At 42.8% G+C, this 24772-nt stretch overlaps 1 protein-coding gene and 1 non-coding gene across 3 annotated transcripts in view; one reads left to right on the plus strand and one right to left on the minus strand.

Moving 5' to 3' along the window:
- LOC124799394 (solute carrier organic anion transporter family member 74D-like) overlaps nt 1-24772 on the minus strand; it is a 213403-nt gene that overhangs the window by 154596 nt on the left and 34035 nt on the right. The gene's annotated exons all lie outside the window — the stretch shown is intronic.
- Nucleotides 16598-16672, plus strand: Trnas-cga. Its single transcript has one exon. It is a non-coding gene; the product is annotated as a tRNA-Ser (tRNA).

Genomic DNA, 24772 nt, shown 5'->3' on the forward strand with positions numbered 1-24772 from the left:
CTCGGCCTCTGAATGGTAATACGAAGTGTGCACTATTGGTAAACAACCTGCACTGATACCTAGTCCGTACTGAACACGCACAGTCCAACGCGACACATGCCTTATCTGCATTGTCGACCGTCAAACACAACCACCCCATTAGTACCACCGCTGACATTTTTCCTCTCTCCTGTATGTTCAGAAAGTGATTATTAAATATGCACATACATCTGATTTACCAGTAACAAACATTTTTACTGCCCACTGGCTTTATTTCCTCGACCTTGCGCTGCTGATCAGACACTTCCTTCACGACTGGTCAAATGATTATAACTTTATCCTATGGGTTAGCTGTTTTATTTGCGTAACACACACACTCTTTGCCTTCCTAATAACATTTTCAAGCACCTTGCAGTACAATTCGTAATGCGCTACTATAGCTCGATTGTGATACCTTTTCACATTTTGATATAATTCCCGTTTTGTTCTAAATAATAACCTTTCCCACTATTACTGCTAGTACCCTGTTTTGAATTTTCTAATAGAAAGCAACGTTCAAAGAGCATGATAAATGTGTGAAGGAAATAATTACATTTGTCATCTAGGTTAGTAGTACGACAAACATCGTGCCACTCTTGCTCCTTAACGAGGTTTCAGAAACTCTCTATTGCCGTTGGATTAGCTTTTCTACGTAGTTTGTAATTATACATAACATTTGTTTGAGTCCAAAACCCTTTTGGTGCTAAAATTCGTGCATCATGGACTGAAGGGCCATCCATCCTTTTACTAAGAGAATACCCATCTAGTAATGAAGAGTCAATGAAAATACTGTCTATTGTTGTGTTACTGCTACCCTGCACCCTAACTGGAAAAAATATAGTCTGCATCAGATCTTACGAATATAGATCTTCCAACATCCTTTTTCTTGCACAATCAGTCCAAAATTAATACTGAAGTCATCACATACAACTAATTTGTGGTACTTCCTACAAAGTGAACCAAGAACCATCCCTAACTTGTGATGAAATTCTTTGAAGTCAGAATTAGGGGACCTATAAATAAGTAAATTAAAAGTTTAGTTTCACTTAGTTCCACTGCTCCTGCGCAACATTCAAATATCATTTCAGCATAGTGCTTTGAGACATATACGATCTGAAACAGAATACTGTTTCTTATGTACATTGCCACACCCCCACTCCACAAAGAAATCCTTGAAAAACAGCCAGCTAATCTGTATCCTGGTAAAGGAAGCCTCTGAACTGCCACATTATTTAAGTGGTGCTCTGGTAAACCAATAATGTCAGTAAATATCCATAAGCAGTTCACTAACTTTAATACCTCTTATATTTTGATGAAATTTGCTAATTCCTTCACTACTTGGATATCTGACTTTCTCTGAACTGGTTGCTTTGTTAAAGAAGCTTCCTTCAAACAGGGATGCATATCAGCTGACTTCAATCTAAAAGGGGTGCAGCTGTAATACCAACTACTACAGGGGTTTTACCATGAATGATCCCGGCACTGCCAACCACACTCTGACCTATAAGCTTTTCGAACCTCCCCTGCCCATACCTATTGAGTTGTAGGCCATGCCTGGTGAAACCTGTTCTGTTGACAGACTCATGTGGCACCACTACAATGTGAGCCATGTCCTTCGCCATCAGTGCCTATCGTGAGCATTAAGATAAGGCTGATCATGTCGCTGAAACAGTTGCACGAAGTGCACATTTGTGCCACCAGTTTGTGTAGCTATCGTTTTCAGGTCACCATCGTCATACTCCTTGTCCATATCAAAATCATTTCCAGATCCACCGAAAATCAGTACCTGATCCTCTTTCGTAAAAAGTGCAGTGTCGAAGACCCAACACATACACGTGGAAGAACGAGAAAAATGAAGGCGATGAGTAACGACAAAAATTAAAATTGTTTATAGTAGTATGTATAGCATGAGAACTTTCATGGTCCTAGCTTACAAAATTGTAAGACAAAAAGACCATATCGTTAAAGTGACCACTGAAGAAGCTTTACAATAAAGCGAAACGAATGTAGTTTTAATAATACTTTCATTACAGCTGCAAAAGACGGTATTTAAAATATGATTTTTGTTACCTGAGAGTATAATCATCCAGTAATTGAGAGTGAGAGCACTGACTACCTTGAAAAAGACGTTACATATAATTTCAAACATTTACGAGAATGTACGCCTAACAAAATAATGAAAGGTGCAGTAAAATCTCCGCATCAGGCATGATTTTTTAATTTATTGGTACTTTGCTAATAAATCTATCCGCAACATATTTTGCAGACAGTGTCCACATATACCAATGGATGTACCTGGAAAATTATATCATTGTACGAAATATGACCTAATAAACATTGAGCTGGGTGAAGACGAAATGGCACGGTGAAATTCGCTGAAGATACAGGTGAAATATATGTACAAAGATGTGTGAAGTATGTTAAATGTGACATATGAATCCGCGGGCAAAGCAGCAGGCAAACGGCTCCTTCTGTACACCTGCGTCGATTTCAAACAAACTTGGCACACATATTACTATCTGATAAGAAATAGTGTGGGGTAAGAATAAGCAACTTGCTGTTGGGGTGGAGGTGATAACGTGGAGAGAGAAGGGAGAGGAAGAAGTGGGTAGACATAGAAGGGGAAGAAGAATATTTACTCATGGGGAGCAGGAGATAGACGGAGATTCGGGCAGGAGGAGACGGACCGAGAGAGAGGGGACGAAGAGATGGACAGAGGGGGGAGAGCAGTAAGAGTAGTAGGTAGACTAAAGGGGGAGGAGGAGGTGGACGAATAGAACTGGATTAAGTAGGAGCACATACTCGAGCACCGATCAGTATACAGCCAGTTTTCATAAATGATAATAATTACTTCTTCTGGACCAGTCTGTTAGTTGGTCCACGTGCTTCTTTCCTTATCTCTCCTAGTACTTCCGAACGCGTGTGTCTCCTATGCTCGCTAATCAGCCCTCAATATTTGAATGATTTCGCATTGAGAATCCACGTCTCACGTGACATAAAACACACCGATTATAAGCTGTTAGATACAATGGAATCTTAGTTTTGAAAACTGCCTACATTACCAAAACCTGTGACTCGAGTTTTATTCTTGTGATTACGCCGCGCGGGATTAGCTGAGCGCTCTAGGACGCTGCAGTCATGGACTGAGCAGCTGATCCCGGCGGAGGTTCGAGCTCTCCCTCGGGCATGGGTGTGTGTGTGGTTGTCCTTAGGATAATTTAGGTTAAGTAGTGTGTAAGCTTAGGGACTGATGACCTTAGCAGTTAAGTCCCATAAGATTACACACACATTTTAACATTTTTTTGCCGTTTTTCTGTTCAAATTGTTGATTCTGTGTTATTTTAGTCTTATTACAATACTCTGATGAGGCAAAAAATTGTCACCACCTGCCTGATCCTCAGGAAGGCAATACACAAGCAATTCTGCGTTGCATGTATTCGAAAAATGCTTGGAAGCCAGAATGAGATTTTCACTCTGCAGCGGAGTGTGCGCTGATATGAATCTTCCTGGCAGATTAAAACTGTGTACCGGACTGGAACTCGGGACATTTGCCTTTCGCGGGCAAGTGCTCTACCACCTGAGCTGCCCAAGCACGACTCACGCCCGGTCCTCACAGCTTTACTTCTGTCAGTACCTCGTCTCCTACCTTCCAAACTTTACAGAAGCTCTCCCGCGAACCTTGCAGAATTAGCACTCCTTAAAGAAAGGATATTTCGGAGACATGGCCTAGCCCCAGGCTGGGGGATGTTTCCAGATTCGCAGGAGAGCTTCTGTACAGTTTGGAACGTAGGAGACGAGGTACTGGCAGAAGTGAAGCTGTGAGGACGGCGCGTTTCGTGCTTGGGTAGCTCAGATGGTAGAGCACTTATCCGCGAAAGGCAAAGGTCCCGAGTTCGAGTCTCAGTCCGGCACACAGTTTTAATCTGCCAGGAAGTTTCAATGCTTGGAAGGTTTATGGAGGTATGTGGCACCAGATGTTTGCGGAGAAGCAGCGCAATTGTAGTAGATTGCGAGTCGGCGTGTTGAGAACCAGGAGCTGGGGCCGCATTGGGTCAAGATCAGGCGAATTTGGCGACCAAGACGCCAAGAGTTCACTGTCATGCTTCTCAGACTAATGTAGCTCGATTCTTGCCTTGTGACGCGGACGGTTATTGTGCTGCAAGATGCAATCGCCATCGGCGAAGACATCAAGCAGGAAGGGATGCGTGTCGTCCGTCCGCAGTAATGTTCACGTAGTCCACAGATGTCATGGAGACTTCCATTACTGCCACAGGTCCCACACATGTCAATGTCCCACACAGCATAATACTGCCCCCACCGAATTGCGTCTGTGGTGCGGTGGGTGTTCGGAGCAGCTGTTTGCTGGATGAAGCCACCATACTCGGACACTACCGTCGACGTGGTGTAATAATAAACGTAATTCATCCTACCAAGCGCCACGTTTCCATTGATCCATGGCCCAATTTCGACGATCCCGTTCTCACTGCAATCGCAACTGACGGCTTCAAATTGTTCAAATGGCTCTGAGCACTATGGGACTTAACATGTGAGGTCATCAGTCCCCTAGAACTTAGAACTACTTAAACCTAACTAACCTAAGGACATCACACACATCCATGCCCGAGGCAGGATTCGAACCTGCGACCGTAGCTGTCGCGCGGTTCCAGACTGAAGCGTCTAGAACCGCTCGGCCACACGGGCCGGCCCAACTGACGGCGTCTTTGGGTCAAAGTAGCGGGTACTTGGGGGTCGACTGCTGCGGAGGCCCATGTCCCAGAATGTACGCTGAACGGTAAACTCCGGTACATTTGTGTTTGCACTAATATTGTACTGTCGTCAGATCGGTTACACATCCGCGCCCATCCTGCTTTGCGGAGCGGACAGCCATCCGACGAGGCGTTGACGTGTTTCAACCACATTGCATAGAAGCTAATGACAGCAGCACGCAAAAAGCCGGATAGGTTCGCCGTTTCCGAGATAGTAGTTCCCAGGCGCAGGACCAGAACAATCTGCCCTCTGGCAAAGCGGCTTATGTCAGAGGATTTCCCCATTTGCGGTTCGTATTGTCGACAGAATGGTTCTGCATTCCCCTTGCTCCGCATGTGCACTTTCCTTATCGCGTCACGCTCCTATAGTGCCACCAGGTGGCATTCAGTCTCGCAGTGGACCTAGTCAGTATGTTTCGTCTCGTCATTGTAGATTATTAAGCCTACATTCAAACATCCTCTGTTAAATTCTTCCAGCCGTTGTTGAAGGTTATCTACCAAAGAGTATTATATGATCAACAAAATGAAGGTGCCTTAATACGATTCAATGATTTTCCCAGTGTAAGGATATGAAGCCCGCTTTATTTCGGTACATGCAATTTCTGGCCAGGCTTCCCTTTCAGTTCTGAGTATCTCTCTATCCTCAAGAAAGGCTGACACAGGCTGATTTTGTTGAAACTGAATAAAAGGCTTTCTCAGGATCTTTCATCTCAATCAAAGCGACAGTTCCTACCTATTTTTCCTTCTCATTTCATCCACGATCTCCAGGATGTGCACCTGTAATGCCATCTTATTCCTTTGCTTGATTAAATCGTCTATTTAAAAAAAACTTTGAATCTTTAACATCTAGGTAGAAAATGTACTACTTTTTAAGAAAGAAAATAAATTTCCCTAATGAGTCTACGATCATTGTGGACACCTGGTGAATAAAAGCTTTAGATCGCTTAATATATTACTTTATTTGCAACATCGTTTCGGCTACTACCTTACGCAGATCTTTAATCAAGATTAAAAGAGCAGAAGAATGAGGGTGTTTGTAATACTTTAACAAACTATAAAGAACGGGAACTTTAAAAAATTTTAAAAAGTTCACTCAGCATACCTTAGAACTTGTAAAACAACTTTCAGTGTCATTGTTCATTGTCAAATAATAAATTATGTTTAATCTATTAAACATTATTAAAATTAAATTATGTTTGACCGGGGCATCAACAGACAACTTGCGACAATTTTTTTGTACGATGATTCAAGTGCTAGACGATAAGTGGCACTAGTGCTGTGACATTACTTTTATATTCCCTCTCTTCCATTTATCCAGTTCATACATATAAAACACGATTGAAATGGTTACAGTTGCACAGTCATAAAATTGACTTTTGAGATGCCAGCAATAAAAACATCATGCCGAGTTCACCTAAATATGACGACTACCGGTTGGTTATAATTAAAATAATTAAACTGACACCGTTTCCAATGCTGCAGAGTGGGCTGTATACTTCGCAGGACGCTGAAACATCGTAGATACGTTCATTAATCGGTGCACCCGCAAAGTATGCTGAATAAATAAAAGTTCCACTTTCTGTCACCAGGAGAAAATATGGCGCTGTAAGCAAAATGTTAAACGTTTATTGTTCTGACGTTAGTAAGCTGTTGTCTCTTGCGACGCGTGTTGATTTCTTTTGTGAAGAAGATGTTGGTGTCAAGGATTAAGAAAGCAGAAGTTTTCGGTACGAAACGCAGTGGCTATTGAGAACAAAGACGGTGCTTTATCTGAATGGCATCAACAACAGCGCTGCATTGCGGGAATATCGTCAGCAGAAAGGGGTGCGAAGAGGTTCCACGTCAACGAATGGACTGAAGAATACGATCAAGAAATATGAAGAATCAGGTGAATTATGTGGCGCAGCAGGGAGAGGGAGGCGAACCAAACCCATGGCAGTTGTTGATGAAGTTGCTGTATCTATTGCCGACCGTGCAGCACATGCCCCGAATTCTGTAGACAGTGCTCGAACTGTCTTACGGGAATGATCTCTCCCCTGGACGACAGTTTAAAAGATATTGCGGTCTATTTTACACTGGTATCGCTACAAGATTCAGAATGTGCACCAAAGGAAGCTCCAAGAGGCTACAACGTCGTGACTTCGCCCTTTTTTTTTTGGCACATGTGGAAATGGATGACACGTGGCCAGGAAATATTCTTTGGACGGACGAGGGACACTTTACACGATGCTGTGGACCCACAGAACTGTCGCATATGGTGTTCTATTCTGTCACATGTTGTACTGGAACGTCCACTGCACTCATCTTATGTGACTGCCTGCTGTGTTTTCACAAGCTCCTTCATATGCTGTTGGTTTTTCTTCGAAGAGTTGACACCTCGTGGGGCCTGTTACGTGTACAGTGACATGTGCACTTTGTAAGGACCTTCTTGTGCAATATACGATTCCAGATTTGCAAGAATGCAACAGTGTCCACACCACTATTTTCACGCAACATGGGGCGACATCACATTTCGCTTGCCAGGTGAAAGATTTGCTTCGAGAAACCTTTGGCAACGACCGCATCATCTTTGGGCAATTTCAAGATGTATGGCCTTTCATATCCCCCGGCCTAAATCCATGTGACTTCTGGTTGTGGGGATGTCTGAAAGATCTTGTCTATTAGGGACGTACCTAGACGCTTCCTGATCTGTAGGGTAGCATACGACGACATATCGCTCTGATTTCACCTTATATGCTGCGAGCAACTATCGACCGTGCTGTGTTAATGATACATGCGTTGCTGAGTCGGGAGACCATACTGAACACATGTAACTTGTTATCATAACCTTATAAACGTGACAGAACCACCGTCATCATATGTCTGATCGTTCATCCACTTTTTCTGCACCCACACCAAATTCTGACTGCTTACAGCGCCATATTTTCACTTTGTGGCAGAAATTGGTACTATTATTTTTTTGAGCATACTCCCCGAGTGCACAGATTAATGAAGATACCCACTACGATGTTTCAGCGTCCTGCGGTGTATACAGCCAGCACTACAGCATTCGGAACACCGTCAGTTTAATTATAATTACCTAGTATTTTTCATTATAACTGCTTTACGAACGTCCAACGAACAACAAATATCTGAGATAATGCGTACTGATTGATTTAGAGTGGAACGACCACTTAAAACAAATCGCAGGAAATGCAAATAGCGGTCGAGAATTTGTTGGAAGAAAGTACAGTCCACGCACAGGGGAGGTAGCTTGTCAAATCCTCGTTCGAGTTATATTTGATATTAAACTTCCTGGCAGATTAAAACTGTGTGCCCGACCGAGACTCGAACTCGGGACCTTTGCCTTTCGCGGGCAAGTGCTCTTGCCCGCGAAAGGCAAAGGTCCAGAGTTCGAGTCTCGGTCGGGCACACAGTTTTAATCTGCCAGGAAGTTTCATATCAGCGCACACTCCGCTGCAGAGTGAAATCTCATTCTGGATATTTGATATTGTTCGACAGTGTGATAGAATTGCTAGATGGAAGACCAGTTTACGTCACAGGTTCGTTCATCAAGCTCGAAAGTGTCACGGAGATGCTGAGGCGACTCCAGTGGCAGTGACTACAAGGAAGTCATTAAATGTAAATTGATAGTCGAGCAGGGAAAAGGAAAGGAAAGGGTAGGGCTATTGACGTCAGCTGCATCTGGACTTTACGCAGAATCAGCGGCGAGGTGTAAAAATGTTTGCCGGACTGGGATTCCAATACACGATCTCCTGGTTACAAGCAGCTGCGTTAACTACTGCGCCACGAAGACACAGAGTTTACAGCAAATGCGCGGACTGTCTCGGCACCCCCACCGAGCGCCACCTGTCCACAGTCCTGCCATGTCGTCAATGCTCGCTGCTGTGAGATTCCCGCAAAAGGTCAGACACAATCGTGCATCCGCATTGAAGATGCTGGTTTCGTTGCCCATCGAAGCGAAACAATTATATAAATGCCATATGTCTGTTCTTTCGGACATGTCCAAACGAACAAATACCACCTATTATATAAGAAAGTCGTTGAGCAACACGGTACATTTTATTGTTAAAATTCCGAGAGCGTACGTTCCGAGAATAGTTCGGCAGTACACAGCTTCCTCCTTCGTATATTTCGCGAAAAGACCATGAAGGGAAATTTAGAGAGATTTGGGCTTACACAGAGGCGTAGCTACCATCAGTCCTCCCATACTACAGGAAAAAGGGGAGTGGGGCAGGTGTCTGTGGTGCACAAAGTAACCTCGGTCGTAAGAGACCACACGTTCGCTTGTGGAGTGCAGATGTAGATGTACGTTTGTAAGCCAAAACATTATGACCACTGCCCACCGCAACGTTGGAAGACGCCTGGTGACGTTGCGGACACGTGACACTGTAACAAAAGAATGTAAGCGGAGTAGACACGGACGGGGGATCACCCTAGCTAAGATGGGGAAATGGGGACATTGGGATAGGGCAGATTATTACACACATCCAAAAAAGTTTTGCATCACCCCAGTTCCCAGAACTCCTGAAGATAGATACTTATATATGGATATGGTGTCTGTACTTTCGGACATATCCATATATAAGTATATAGTTCTGGTAGTACCGGCCATGACCTTCTTCTTCTCTGCGGATGCACACATATTACCCGAACTCTTACGGGACTTGGTAAGAATGTCTTCCACGGGTAATGAGTGTGTTGGGTAGGGACACTACGAATGTAGTGTGTGGACATACGAGGTGAGACTGTGGGTCTCGCGGGAGGCGTGCGCGAGATAGTCGCTGCATTTACACTATCCTCTGTACCCTCGGTGGCTCAGTCGGGTAGAGCGTGTGCCATGTAATCAGAAGATCCCGGGTTCGCGTCCCGGTCGGGTCACACATTTTCACCTCTCCCCGTTGATATACCGGTTGATCAAAAAGTCAGTATAAATTTGAAAACTGAATAAATCATGGAATAATGTAGATAGAGGGGTACAAATTGACACACATGCTTGGAATGACATGGGGTTTTATTAGAACCAAAAAAATACAAAAGTTCAAAAAATGTCCGACAGATGGCGCTTCATCTGATCAGAATAGCAATAATTAGTATAACAAAGTAAGAGAAAGCAAAGATGGACGACCAACCACTCTGAGGGATCTACGTCTAATCGCCGTTGAGGAGTGGGACAATCTGGACCAACAGTGCCTTGATCCACTTGTGGATAGTACGCCACGACGAATATAGGCATCCATGAATGCAAGAGGACATGCTACTGGGTATTAGACGTACCGGTGTGTACAGCAATTTGGACCACCATCTCAGAAGGTCTCGCTGTGTGGTGATACAACATGCAGTGTGTGGTTTTCATGAGAAATAAAAAGGGCGAAAATTATGTTTATGTTGATCACTACTCCAATTTTCTGTACAGGTTCCGGAACTCTCTGAACCGAGGTAATGCAAAATTATATTTGGAAATTTGCGCTCTGGTCTTATGGGACCAAACTTTTTAGGTCATCGGTCCCTAAGCCTACACACTACTTAATCTAATTTAAACTAACTTATGCTACGGACAACACACACACCCATGCCCGAGGGAGGACTCGAACCTCCAACGCGGGGAGCTGCACGGACCGTGACAAGGCGCCTCAGACCGCGCAGCTACCGCAGGCGGCAAACTTTTTTTTTTAATGTGTGTATTAAGCAGAGCCCGTAACGAGTATCTCGAAAACGGCGAAGCTGGTGGAATGTTCACGTGCTACTGTCATGAGGGTCTGCGGAAAGGGAAAGAAAGACAGTGAAACTGCCACTAGGCGCTAAGTAGTTGGACGTCCACGACTCTTCACAAAACGTGGAGTTCTGAGGATTATCTGCCTAGTAAAGTAGGATAGACAGTGATCTACAGCATCATTGCCGAAAGAGCACAATGCTGGTGCACGCACAAGTGTTTCGGAGAACAGCGTTCATCGTATTCATCGTACATGGTTGAATAAGGAGCTCCGCAGCAGACCACCCCAATGTGTTCACATGCCACGAAATAGTGGGCAAGGGACCATAGGGATTCGACCGTCGATCAATGGAAACGGTTCAGCTTTTCGGGTGAATCACGTTTTGGCTAGGTCGATGGCTGCCTCCACAAACGCCGTCATCGAGGTGAACGGCGGCTCTGAACGTGCAGCGCGCCACGGACGCAGGCTGGTGGGACCAGTATTGTGATCTGAAGACATTCTCGTGCACTTGCATGGGGCCTGTGGTAGCAATCGAATTCATGCTGACAGCTGCGAACCACCTGCATCCTTTCAAGCGTAATGTCTTCCCCGTCGGCGATGCCATCTTTCAGCAGTATAATTGTCCGTGTCTCAGAACCAGAACGGAGCAACAGTGGATTGAGGAGCATTATAGCGAACGCAAGTTGATGTCTCGGTGACCAAATTTACCTGACCTAAATCTATGAAACCTATCTGAGTCGCTATCGGGAGCCATCACGGCGTACGCGAATCAGCGCCCCATTATTTACGAGGATTACACTATCTGTGAGTAGACATCTAATTGCCGCATACCTCCATAAACCTACGAACAAACTATCGGATACCTGATGCGCAGAATCAGTCATGTATTTTATTTCATAGATGGACAAACTAGCTACACTACTGGCCATTAAAATCGCAACAACACGAAGATGGCGTCCTACAGACGCGAAATTTAACCGACAGGAAGAAGATGCTGTGATATTTAAATGATTAGCTTTTCAGAGCATTCACACAAGGTTGGCGCCTGTGGCGACACCTACAACGTGCTGACATGAGGGAAGTTTCCAACCGATTTCTCATACACAAACAGCAGTTGACCGGCGTTGCTTGGTGAAACGTTGCTGTGATGCCTCGTGTAAGGAGGAGAAATGCGTACCATCACGTTTCCGACTTTGATAAAGGTCGGATTGTAGCCTATCGCGATTGCGGTATATCGTATCGCGACAATGCTGCTCGCGTTGGTCGAGATCCAATGACTGTAAGCAGAATATGGAATCGGTGGGTTCAGGAGGGTAATACGGAACGCCTTGCTGGATCCCAACGGCCTCGTATCACTAGCAGTCGAGATGACAGGCATCTTATCCGCATTGCTGTAACGGATCGTGCAACCACGTCTCGATCGCTGAGTCACCGGATGGGGACGTTTGCAAGACAACAACCATCTGCACGAACAGTTCGACGACGTTTGCAGCTGCATGGACTATCAGCTCGGAGACCACGGCTGCGGCTACCCTTGACACAGCATCACAGACAGGAGTGCCCGCGATGGTGTACTCAACGACGAACCTGGGTGCACGAATGGCAAAACTTCATTTTTTCGGATGAATCCAGGATCTGTTTACAGCATCATGATGGTCGCATCCGTGTTTGGCGACATCGCGGTGAACGCACATTGGAAGCGTTTATTCGTCATCACCATACTGGCGTATCACCCGGCGTGGTGGTATGGGGTGCCATTGGTTACACGTCTCGGTCACTTCTTGTTCGCATTGACGGCACTTTGAACAGTGGACGTTACATTTCAGATGTGTTACGAGCCGTGGCTCTACCCTTCATTCGATCCCTGCAAAACCCTACGTTTCAGCAGGATAATGCTCGACCGCATGTTGCAGGTCCTGTACGGGCCTTTCTGGATACAGAAAATGTTCGACTGCTGCCCTGGCCAGCACATTCTCCAGAGCTCTCATCAATTGCAACTACTGGTGAATGGTGGCCGAGCAACTGGTCGTCACAATACGCCAGTTACTACTCTTGATGAACTGTGGTATCGTGTTGAAGCTGCATGGGCAGCTTTACCTGTACACGTCATCCAAGCTCTGTTTGACTCAATGCCCAGGCGTATCAAGGCCGTTGTTACGGCCAGAGGTAGGTGTTCTGGGTACTGATTTCTCAGGGTCTATGCAACCAAATTGCGTGAAAATGTAATCACATGTCACTTCTAGTATAATGAACACCCGTTTATCATCTGCATTTCTTCTTGGTGTAGCTATTTTAATGGCCAGTAGTGTATTAAGCAGGTGGTCATAATGTTTTGGGTCATCAGTGTGTGATTTACTCGCCTTTCCTCAAGTTCTTTTACCGTATGGTTGATGCGGACTAAATGCTGCGAATTCTTCTTCACAGCTTTGATTTGTTTACACTGATGTATTATTGCAGACAGCTAGTGGCATCACTGATCCAAAACCAAAGCCTTCATTTTCTTTTAACTATTAAAATTCACTTCTTTTGTACCTAGAACCTCGATAACAGTATTAAATATTCCGTTCAGGTATATTCAGTTGATATCTGTGAGAAATTCGCTGTCTTATGAAACCAATAAAACACAAGATGCAATAGACGAAATGACTCATTTGTAGAATTTAGTGATATTCGACTTATTTTTCGCTTTCTATTACGTACAAAAATATCTGTGTAATGAGCACAACAGTGAATGCATATAGCGCCACAAGCAGAAAAGTTAGGCTCTGCATCACTTTGTTTAAATTGGCAAAAAAACCAATCAGAATCCAGCAGCAAGAAGGAAAATGCTTCTTCTCAGTAAACTTGCGCACATTGAACCACCGATGAAGGAGCAGGATACAAGAAAAATAGAAAACAGACAACTGAAGTATGCGAGAAATGCCAAGAAACCGCGTAACGGGAATAGGGATTGGTGCCAGAAGCACATGGCTGATAAATGTGCAGTCGCCTCGTCCTTGAGCTGCCGGGCTGCCGGCCGACCTCAAGGAGACGGGGTTCCCCGGCGGCTCCTGCGCTCCACACTCACCGGTCTTCGCGAGCAGGTTTTTCCTCAATGGCCGAATGACTCAGCGCCGAAACGTTCAGCTCGCACGTGAGCAGACACGGGGATCTGGCGCGTATGTAGTAACGCACGCAAATGTACATGCGAGGGCTCTACATTAGCACCCTAAGAATACTAAACTGTTTCTTTTGAAATCACAAGGTACCTTACCACAAACCCAGCCCTTCGATGAGATTTGAGAACGTTGAGGATCAATTTTGTTTTAGTTAATGGAAAAACTGTAGGCGGTGCTAAACTGGTACTGTATAACAGTTGTACTATTACTTGGAATTTTCAGATACGTTCGAGAAACTCTCAGTCGAAGAAAGCAGTACATTTTTTTCAACAATAACTCTATTTTTTATGATACTGCTACTGTTACCAAGTACACTCGTCCACTCGTGTAATTCTTGGTGTTCACTACAATATGTGGTTTCTTAATCGTAAACGAAAATGAACATCGAGGTGTAATGCTTATCGAGAACATTATTGTGAATTTATGAGGAATGTTATTACTTGCATCGAGTGCCGTTTCTATCATTAGGCAAGACTAGGTGGCCGTCTAGCCAGGCAAAATTTTAGAGTCCGCAAAATGGAAGGAAAGAGCCAGTGCCTTTAGACATACTCAATATCCGTCCGTCACCAGGTTTCGAACACGGACCCATGTTGAATGAATGATCAGAAGCCAACCGCTTCGACCACTTTGCCACTACAAAGGCTAATAGAAGTCGTAGAACTATGAACAAAAAATTCAAACAAAGCGTCATTTATTTATTTAATCACAGGAAAGTAAATGCCGAAAAAGATGAGATTTATTCCTTATTCCAAAAATATTTCAATTACAACAGAAACTAAATAACACCACGATTGTGCAGATGACCCATTTTGATGCTTCAGCACGTCTCCAACCAGAACAGAATAATTTCTAAATTCATGGAAAAGTTCATTCGCGCTCGAAAATAGATCCACATCTTTGTTAGTCCCTTTTCTGGTAATTAAATAAGATTAGTAATTGATATGAAATTTGGTTTGCACTGGTATATTCAATTGAACTTTAGTTTAAAATGTCCAGTACATTCTTCCTATGTCAAGTATTTTGGGAAATTTCAAAAACAGAAGAAAAAATTAGAAATTGAGGACATTTGTTGCCCTCAATCAGTTTTAGGAAACTGAGGACAAAGCGTGAAAACTGAGGACTGTCTTCAGAAAATGTGGACATCTGGTCACCATACTAAATGATTAAAAATATGACAGCTACCATGGCGCCAGTTCGTCATTTAAGGGCGCTCGTGAAGTTTTGTTTTAGTTGCCAGCAGCTCTCATGGAGTGGGACAGTACTGAGGGAGAGGGTAACGCTCAGCGAAATGCCTCTGCAGATGCGACTGCCTACCTGTATGCCCTAAAATCACGAGGAGTTCCATTATGCTGAGGATTATCTCTTGCATTACTAAACTTTCTTTCCAAAACCATTCCTATTCAACACCTGACCTACCTGAACGCTACCTTTGGCCTGACACTTCTCGCGTTCCTGGACCATATGCTAGCCACCCAGAACGGTCGGATTCGAATGGAGCAACCGTTTAGGCATAAAAGGCAGTACCACAAAGGGTATCAGCATGGACTAGTTGGTGAAAAGTCGCCCAGATTCCACCCTTATTTTCCTTTCACCTGCATGAATCTAGTAACTATGTCGGCACTCACGATGCTGGGAAGCTACAAGCGTGTGTATCTGAATTTTCCGTAGTGTGAGCCAAAAGCTGAATGAAAATCTGTCTAGTACGAAATGTGTGAAAAATAGGCCAATTACAGGTATAATCGCAGCAGCAGATTCAGAGGGCTGAATTGTCTACAGAGGAAGACTGTAGCGGTGTGGGTCTGTGCAAGTGTTCGTTCTTGTAATTGTGTTGCGCACCGTGATCAGCTGACACAGCATTTACCCACCACGCCGGTCCCAGTACTCTGACACAACCCCTTGCTCACTGACCAACAGCACTACCGCAACCCGGGATGCTTCGGTGGCCTTGTGGAAAGTGAAGTACGTGACACCTGGGGCGTCATTTCAACAAGAAGCCCGCCCTAATGCGTAACACTAGCTGTCCAACCAGCAAGTGGCATCGAATAGTCGACCGCTGCAGACTGGGCTAGCGTCGAGACGGTCGATGCTCACCTGCCACCCACTGGAGCAGTTATCTCCGTCTGCCATACAAAGAGCCCAACAGCAGCAACAGTGGGTGACGGGTCGAACTGAGGCTGTTTTAATAGTTGATCAGCAGGGCGTCCGCTGAAGGCTGGATTTCATACCCGGACATCACCACAGCAGAAGCACACCTTCGCAGAAGCGTAGCCGCGCCAGGCCACCGCGCCAGATCGCCGTAACAGCACTTCACACAGTTCCGCAGCCGCCGCTCAGGAATATCGTCCACGCGAGGTCGCCACGATGCTGGGTCGTTCTGGGCGTAGTGACTGCAACCATCTTCACGACGAAGCATTGGCCCCCCACCCCCTTCCCCCCCGGCCGGAGAGTGAACGCAGAATACGGTGGCCGGCGCGCAATGCCCAATAACTTACGTCAGAAGCGCTGGGAAGCTTCATTCATTTGTTCGGAAGGGAAGGCCGACGTTGTTTGCCCGCATTTGGCAAGATGAAAGAATCGAGGCACCCGCCCTGCAGTCTTTCTCAAACGGTTTTACAGAAACTATTCGGCAAAAAAATATCATTTTTGCATTACTTATGTAATACCCCCTTACAAAAATTAGTGAATTACTGTGCTGATAGACCTCTTACGTTATTTGATTTTCAAACAGCTCAGCAGAACTCAACGTACTCAGACATTTCTCTCTTTAATTATTCTGATCAACACTAAACTGACACACAATAAGATTTTCACTCTGCAGCGGAGTGTGCGCTGATATGAAACTTCCTGGCAGATTAAAACTGTGTACCGGACCGATACTCGAACTCGGGACCTTCGCCTTTCGCGGGCAAATGCTAAAGCTGTGAGGACGAGGCGTGAGTCGTGCTTGGGTAGCTCAGTTGGTAGAGCACTTGCCCGCGAAAGGCAAAGGTCCCGAGTTCGATTCTCGGTCCGGCACACAGTTTTACTCTGCCAGGAAGTTTGACAAAAAATGGTTCAAATGGCTCTGAGCACTATGGGACTCAACTGCTGTGGTCATAAGTCCCCTAGAACTTAGAACTACTTAAACCTAACTAACCTAAGGACAGCACACAACACCCAGCCATCACGAGGCAGAGAAAATCCCTGTCCCCGCCGGGAATCGAACCCGGGAATCCGGGCGTTGGAAGCGAGAAGAAGTTTGACACACAATATTTTTAGCGCAATGCAATCTGACTTTCAATAATCCCTACAAAAGAATGGCCCTGACTAACAATAACTTATACCTTTCATGAATCACTTACCTCACAAAAATCGTCGTTACTCTGCCAGCTAAATAAAAGATTCTAACTACTGAAGGCACTAACTACAGATAGGCATAGTTTGCAAATGAAAGATTTTGATAGAGAACAAACAACGTATTTACCTTAACAATATTCAAAAGTCATCATATATATATATATATATATATATATATATATATATATATATATATATATATCTCAGTTAATGATATACAGTATTACAAATTTACTCCTGATGGACACACGTCCAGATCGTCTGCTTTCAAAATTCTGCCATCTCTCTCCCCACATCCACCACTGCTAGCGGCTCACCTCCAACTGCGCAATGCTACCCGCTGTTCATATCCAGCTGCCCAACACTACAATAGCGAATATTCCAACAATGCCAACCAGCCAAAGACTGCACACAGCACAGCCAGTGATTTTCATACAGAGCGCTACGTGACGTTACCAACATAAAAACCTAAACAGCCTACTTACACTTTCAGCTTTGTATGTCAGCTTCATGATGAAGTGTCCATCATTTCGTTAATGGTCGTAGTAATTGTGATATTTTAATTTAAGTAACACACTGCGTGAAATTCGAAAAAGTTTGCAATGAAAAATAGTATGTTGCTGCGTATGAAATTTAGCTAAAATATAGATTTTTTCTTTATATTTGTGTTGAGGTCTCTGTCACCAACCTCGAGAAAAATGATCTTATTTAGCTCATTCATTTACGAGCAAGATGAAACCAGAATGAAATATCCGTAACATTCTGCGTATCTCACGAAGGGTTTGAGATATCGAGAGGAAATTTTGGGCAAATGCAAAGAGGAGAGTATTTTTCCAAATTGTCATTACGTGAAACTTCATTATCTGTCGTGTTATTCCACTAACCATAGTCTTTATACGAAAGAATGTAATTTTTAAGGGCCATTGATAGCTGGTCAAGTGAGAAATAGTGTGTGTTTTGAAACAAAGTATGTAAAGACATTACATGTTTATTTTTGTACCGACGTTGTGCTCTTTCATAAGCTATTGACCTTACTTCGAGAGCCACTTTTTCAGAATTCTCTCGCAACTGCGACTGCACAACATTTAAGTGAGGTGACGTTGTGTAAACTCTACTGTGTTTTGGCAAAACAAATAAATTTTAACTTGGCAACGAGAAAAATCGACGATTTAATCCAAATTCGCCACTCATGACGTTTCACTAAGTATTTCGGATACAAAATACAGTAGGTTTCTAGTCAAACACTGTGCGATGTGGGCCATATTTTGTATTACTCTAGAGCACTACCTAATAAGTTAATGGTTCTTATAATGGCGTCGCCGTCGATCTACACTGACGAATTTTGCTTGAGATGGCAAGAAGCGTCTACTCATCAGATAAAGAAACGATACATATATGATTACGCCATAGTCCGTTGTAAACCGCGTGAATGAATATGCAGCATAAATTTTAATGGGATTATGTAAGAACTGAAAGCTAGTCGAAACTAAGTTGTCAACAATCTAAAAGGTAGGCTTGAACATCATAGTGTTTTAATAGTCATTCACCCTTTGGAGGTAAAACTAACATCCATTTCCTCGAAATTTGAGTTGATTTACGTGACACTGACAAACCTACTTACAGTGGTTTGTGGACTCAGCACGCTCTAAGCCAAAATCACAAAAATCACCGGGAAGGCACATGTGCATCTCTGCTTTTTCGTCATCAATTGGCTCGTGAACAACACTGACCATTCCTGACCTGTATCGTTACTGCTGACGAGAAATGGTGAGATTCCGCTAACACAAGGAAAAGAAAGGAGTGGTTGAGCCCAAACAAAGCAGCAACACTCCTTACAAAGACCTGCGTGCATCCACAAAACATAATGTTACGCATCTGGTGGAACAGCAACGGTGTGGTGTACCACAAATTCCTTATCCCGGGGTGTGAGGTGTAACCATCACTGCTGACATTTACCAACGACCGAGACGTCTAGCAGAGCAACGACGAGGAAGACGGCGTGAAGCGATGCTATTCCACAATAGCGCCCGTCCGCATTCTCCTAGACTGACAAAAAAAAAAAAAGTCTGTACAGAAGTGTGAGTGGGAAGTCGTTCTACACCCATCTTGTACATCTGATCTTGAGCCCTCAGATTTTCACCTTTTCCAGTCTCTATTTAAGGGGCTCCGGAACGCCCTATACTTGCAATGTTAAAATAACGCTTATAAATTACATCTTTCCTCACAAAGTATTTGAGGTAGGAAGTTGAACTTTTTACAGATTATTTATTGGAATATGGGCTACAACTTAACACAGGGATTTTACAAAATTTTAGTTCAGTTATTAAAGATGATTTTTTTTCAATTGTAATGAAAATTCACAACATTCTTTTGCAATTTTTTATTTATATATTCAAAAATATACAGTTTTTTGGAAAAAGGCTGTGTTAAATTATGCAGAAGGAACTGTGTAACATTTACTGAATGTTAGAAACAAATATGTTTGGAAGCTCCTTAGAAAACATGTAATTAGTATGAGAAAAGTTTTGGGAATCGAGCGACAAAGATTGGATTAACTTTTTAGTGCATTCCAGGTCCATAGGATGGATTATCTTCATCCACTGCAAACTCCTCCAGCTTCCTCTTGTTCCTCCTCCTGTTTACTCTTGCTTGTATTTCTAGACTCTTTACAGCCCTGTCTGCAGCCCGAAGGCGTTCCTTGTCTAAAGCAAGCATAGCTCGTTGTTGTGTTCGTAGATTTTGCTACCATTTTCTTCAGTTGCAGTTACTGCAACACTGTTCCAAAAGGTGGTCATGTATGAACACTTATCACATTTCAGTTGTATTTCACTAGCAAGTCCTACGTGCTTTATTATGGAGTGTTCCAGACCAACTTCACTACAATGAATACATTTTACACAGTTTGAAAAAATTCCTTTGAGAACCGACATATCAAATATTTCATTCACATCCGATTCGCCCATTAAACATTCACAGTTTTCACTCATTGAACCAAGCTTCTTCTGTGAAGTATTTTCTTTCCCACTTTGACTGCTATGGGCAGGTGTACTTGAGAGGTTAGGTTCACTCACTTGGTTATCGTCTTTATTGTTTACAGTAATAACACATACCTTTGGCTTTCCAACATTTCTCCTTTTCTTAAAAGCCTTCAGAGGATTTCTAATAACTTTACTTTTACTCATTATTATACTTCAACAAAACAGAGATTCAAGAAACAGAATTAATTACGAATATTTTCGAGATAACGACAGAGTAAATAAACATGAAACAATCGACAATCACACCAGCGATATACGAGGGCGGTTCAGAAAGTAACCTCCGATTGGTCACAGTGCGGGTTGTGGGGGGAGTAGCGACGCCATCTGTGCGTTCACGCACTCAACAGGTCAGTCGGCATCAAGCCGTGGTCGAGTGAACGTCGTACCTGCGCTAGTTTAGTTTTTGTGGCAGTTTGAAATGTGTGCTGCAATAGAAAACCCCGCCAAATGTGAAGTGCGTGCTGTCATAAGGTTTTTAACAGCCAAAGGATATTCTGCAGCAGCTATTCATCGTGAGCTTTGTGCCGTGTACAGACCAAGAGTTATGAGTGAAGGAGTTGTCCGTGAATGGGTACGTTTATTTAAAAGTGGACGAGAAAACGTTAATGATGAAGAGAGGAGTGGTAGACCATCATTGGTGACTGACGAACTCGTTCAGACAGTTGATGCAAAAGTTCGTGAAAATCGACGTTGCTCAATGTCGGAGTTGTCTACTGGTTTTCCACAGATTTCTAAGACTCTCTTGTACGAGATAGTGACAGCAAGATTGGGTTACCGTAAGTTCTGTGCACGATGGGTGCCCAAAATTCTTACCGACCACCACAAAACTCAAAGAATGGTCTCTGCATTAGACTTTCTGTCACGTTATGAGGACGAAGGAGAACCATTGATAAACAGAATCGTGACCAGTGACGAAACCTGGATTAAGTACGTGAACCCTGAGACAAAAGACCAATCAAAGATGTGGGCACATTCAAATTCGCCTACCAAACCAAGAAAAGCCTCGCAAGATTTTTCTGCCAGAAAACTGATGGCAACGATGTTTTGGGATGCCAAAGGGGTGTTGTTGGTTGAATTTATGGAACGTGGTACGACCATTAATCAAGACGTGTACTGTGAAACAATAGAAAAGTTACGATGGGCTATACAGAACAAACGCCGTGGTATGCTGTCTTCCGTCATCGTTTTTTTGCACGATAACGCCCGTCCTCACTCTGCTCGCAGAACAACGGCCCTTCTTGAGTCCTTCAAGTGGGACGTTATCAACCATCCACCTTACAGCCCAGACCTGGCGCCAAGTGATTATCACCTCTTCATGCATTTGAAGAAATGGCTCGGGTCACAGCGGTTTGATGACGACGAAGAGCTCAAAGATGCGGTCACAGGCTGGCTCCAGGCACAAGCGGGTGATTTTTATGCAGAAGGAATTTCAAAGCTTGTGAAGAGATACGATAAGTGCCTCAATCGCTATGGAGACTATGTAGAAAAATAGTGCAAAGATGTAGTTGTAAGATGTATATATTAAAATATTTTTATTTAACTTGGTGTATTTTTTTAAATCAACCGGAGGTTACTTTCTGAACGGCCCTCGTATATTGAACCATCACAGATTAGCCACAACACATACTTTATCTCACATCACTAAAATGTACCTGATGAACACGGACGTTAATAATAACACCATTTGACAGCAGTTTAACAGCGCCACAGTGGGTCACGCCCATGTAGAACACATTTCAAAAAAAATTTAAAAATAGTTGTAGTCTTCGGAATTGAATAAATTATATATCTATTAAAAGGTAATAGTCTGCAGATTCAGAAAACGCAAAAAAGTAAAAATTGAACTTTTCATGATTTTGAACCTTTCCGTAGCCCCTTAATAACGTTCAAGGAACTTCATATCCGGATGAAAATGTGTTCAGAACATGGCTTGACGAGTTCTTCTCTTTAAACTACGTGATTTCTACAATCACTGACTCGAAAAGTTACCCCATCACTGGCAGTCTGTTACAAATAATGAAGGAGAATATTTATTGATGACCAAAGTCTTTTATGGTGAAACTTATGGTGAAACGCTACGAACTTATGCGTCAACCCAATAGTTACTGGATCCACATAACCACATGCGATTGCAGATATGCCACCACTTAGTTTGGTTTCTAAGGCACTGAGAGATCTGATCGTAAAATGTGTGATTGATGAGTCACCGGAAGTACATTACCAACATTCCCTGAGTTGCAGTTGAAACCAATACCGGTATCTTAATCCTGAATAACAGCTGTTTTTCGGTACAGTATTTCTTTGGTTTCGGATATAACAAGATTTGATTTATTATTTATTAATAACTTGCCAAACCCCATCTACTAAACTGCCATAAAATATGCTAAAATTTTGGGGTTTTAAGTAAAACTTTTTTTAAAAAAAAGAGGAGCAATTTTTATTTCCATTGCTTTGAAATATTGTGTTATTATTGAAAACGGAAAAAGCGATCAGTGCTGTTTTAATAACAACACCAACAATTAGAAATAAGCAATTAAGACATAAGAATCGGTACCACGTTGATGAAACCATAACGTATGTGTTGCATTGTGGTGTAAGCTATTATACGATGCACGTGTCCGTGCAGTTTTGTAGACTTGTTCCACCTGGTCTATACAGTAGCTTCTCTCTGCCGTCGCCGGACGGTGTTTTCTTTTCAGAATGACTTCATCTCCAATCTTATGAAGTTAGGTAGCAATGAAGTAAAATGTTCCATGTACTTTACAAGATTGGACAATAAATAATGGCCATTGGATTACGTCATTATTGAAATTTTATCTACTGTCGTGTAACTGTTGCTGGTAAGTGTTATATTTAACCAACTATCTAAACTCCTGAATTGAATTTTTTGATAGAACATTTTAATTTGAAGTCGGTCGTACTCAAATTCGTCATAAATAGAAATAGTTGATTATAAAACGAGTCTTTTAATAGAAAAAGAACGCTACAAATATTACACAAAAGCTTACTATTGGTCTACCATTTCTATGAAATAATAAAAGGGAAAGGAAATTAGTAATAAAGTGAAAACTTAATAATTCATTCATAGTATAGATTAAAAATAGAAAGTAGCTCATCTGCCGCTCGTGTCTGCATAAAGGGCCTTCATCTTCTTGTAGGCCTTGGAAAGCACAATTTAACTCGAAAAACTTTCTACAACTAGATATACCAGCAATAAGAAACCGAAAATCAGTTATTGTGAGCGGTTTTAACAATCTGGTTAACCTGAGATGAAAAAGCCGGTGTAACCGAAAACCTATTGTTTCAGCGATAACCGCTGTCCCTGTGTACTTACGCCGCAACGTCCTTTACAAATTTCGGAGCATTACTCCTTCATTTTGAGGCATTTTACCGTTTACTAGCCTGGATATGGAGGGTTAATCTTCCAAAATTTATAGCATTGTTAATAAGAGACACTGACATAAAGGTGGAATTTTATTGGTGCCAGTTATAGTTACAGAGTACATAACGAGCAATGCGTCTTTTTGAGAATGCCTTTAAACCTTGAAACACTTCCGTTCGTTAGACTTATTAACTTCAAGAAACGGCATTCAAAAAGTCGAGATGAGTCTATTACAGTGATAACGCTCGTTAGCGGTGACGTTGAAAGTTTGCAAAATCCTAGAAATGCGCTAAAACTGATAGGAAAGGTGGGCGGACTCGTTTACTGCGTTGTGACCACCGCGTAGTATGGCTCTCACGCACGACTATGTCGTTGTATGCAGCCTTTCATGTGCTTACGCGCTTTCACGAAATCTGTTCGCTTCAGCACAAGAACATACTCACTTAGGAAGTAGTTTTACGAAGTCTCTTATAATATGCTAGAAGTCAGCATATAGTCCCGTTTACAAGAATACAAGATTTGTGGTTGACTTTGTGTCTAGGCCGTATGAAGTGGGACCAAGATGAAATACGTTTTACGATATCGGCGTCGTCCTGTCTTTTATGTGGTATATAATAACGTTGCGACGCTAGTTGACATATAAATTTTGTACGAAGCCGACATCAGGGAAGATCGGTTTCCATTCCAAAGAAATGCAGGAATACGCGATGCAATACTGACAATACGGCTTATCTTAAAACATAGGTTAAGGGAAGGCAAATCTATATTTACAGCAATTGTGGTAGAGAAAGCTTACGGCAATGTTGACTGGAATACTCACTTTGAAATTCTGAAGGTAACAGGTGCAAAATAAAGGGAATGAAATGCTATTTGCAGCTTGTACAGAAGCCAGAGTCGAGGTTGGCTGCAATGAAAAACTACTTGCTTCAGTATCTTGCTGATTCAAGAAGGGCTAAACATACAACAGAATTACGTATACTCCTGCGTCGTACCATTTGACATTTTGATTTCTTGAACAATTCATGAAAGAAAGGGTGTAATATGTATTACACAAGTTTGTGTTTTCATTCAAATGACAAAAAATAGAAATATGTGTTTTACTGGCTGTAACGCTAACATTGCCAATATTTAGAAAAATATTGCGATAAGATACAATTTTTCAGTTGTTTTACTTTTAACCCTCAACTTAATATTGTCAAAACTCAAATCTGCACAATTAAGGATAGCATCATCTTACATTTCTGATCGCAGAGACACAAGCCCTTGACGAAAATATCATTTATCTGTAAAGAATAAGCAAAAGCTATGCGAAATATTCACGTAAAACACATCTGCAGCAGACGATTTCGCACGAGAAAGC

This window comes from Schistocerca piceifrons, chromosome 1, assembly GCF_021461385.2.
Source record: "Schistocerca piceifrons isolate TAMUIC-IGC-003096 chromosome 1, iqSchPice1.1, whole genome shotgun sequence".
Taxonomy (NCBI): domain Eukaryota; kingdom Metazoa; phylum Arthropoda; class Insecta; order Orthoptera; family Acrididae; genus Schistocerca; species Schistocerca piceifrons.